Genomic DNA, 1293 nt, shown 5'->3' with positions numbered 1-1293 from the left:
TGTGGCCATCATCAAAACATGATTAGCTTAAGATATAGCAGTTATATTGCAAGGATTTTGTTTAGTTTAAGGTTTAAACTGACATAGATGTACTATAAATTAAATAATTTTATTTATGTAAAGTAGTTCTAAAAAATCAATATGCAAATTTGACAAGTTTAAGTGAACAAGCTCTGCGTTATCGTGATTTGACTTATGATTTATCTTTTTGGAAAAATGGCTTTTCACAGTTTAACTTTTATCTAACGAAACTCCAACCCGAAAACAAAATCTCGAAAAAGTCTGTCAGGCATTAACGAAAATATAATGGACTTCATAGTATTTTGCAAAACTTACGTTGAAATGAATGAATTTGTTGGGTAGTAAATAGTACAATAATTGAAGTGAATTGAATTGAATATACAACAGTAAGTAAGTGACAATGTCGTAAATTTTCGCTGCCCAATGCAATATTGTGAGATCATCAAAGTCAAGAGTTGCGCAAGCATAGAGGATGGGGATGATCACGTGGAGCAACTTAATTCCGCGGTGTGATTTGTTGGAGGTGAGTGAGAACTGAGAAGGGGGACAAAACTTGCTTAGTTTCGTATTATGGAAGGAATCATAAAGATTTTGGCGTGTCATGTCATGTGCTCAATTTGCGCGTCCTCTTCACCTACTAATACGTGTGAAAATAATATTGTCATTTGTCAAAGTTTTGGTACTAAGAAAAGGCCCCCCCAATTCCCAATTAATTAAAACTACTAGTATCACTAGTCCTCTTAACGGTGAAATTCAACGGTAGATCCTAGACTATACAGTAAAGAATAGAGTGGATCTGGATTGGGGGCACAAAACCCCATGGGTTTGTGTTGATAACAATGACAGAGAGAGAGAGAGAGGGAGGGGGGAAATATGGTATTGTAAGTCAAAAGTCAAAACTTGCGACAATAAATCACTTCACGGGGCACGATGGGTTACTTATGTTTCGCGTTTCGCTTCCATGCTGCGCTCTCTGCTCTCCAATGCTGCCTGGCCTGCTCCAAACTCCAAGACCCTACCTCCTTCATTCAATCCCCCTCAACAACTACTCCAACTCCATGACCATGCCTTCTAAATACTCTTGTCATCCATTTCTTTCTAAAATAACCGTTCTAATCTTACATAAATAAAATAAATTGATTTGAAATTACATAAATATCTTAGATACAATTCAATTACACGCTTGTTCGATTTATATTTTTATATAAATCGAATCAATTTAATTCGATTTTTATAATTAAAAGTTTATCTAAAATTAAAATAGTTAAAATT

This window comes from Arachis ipaensis, chromosome B06 (assembly GCF_000816755.2).
Source record: "Arachis ipaensis cultivar K30076 chromosome B06, Araip1.1, whole genome shotgun sequence".
NCBI classification, from domain to species: Eukaryota; Viridiplantae; Streptophyta; class Magnoliopsida; order Fabales; family Fabaceae; genus Arachis; species Arachis ipaensis.
Note: the sequence above shows the minus strand (reverse complement) of the source record.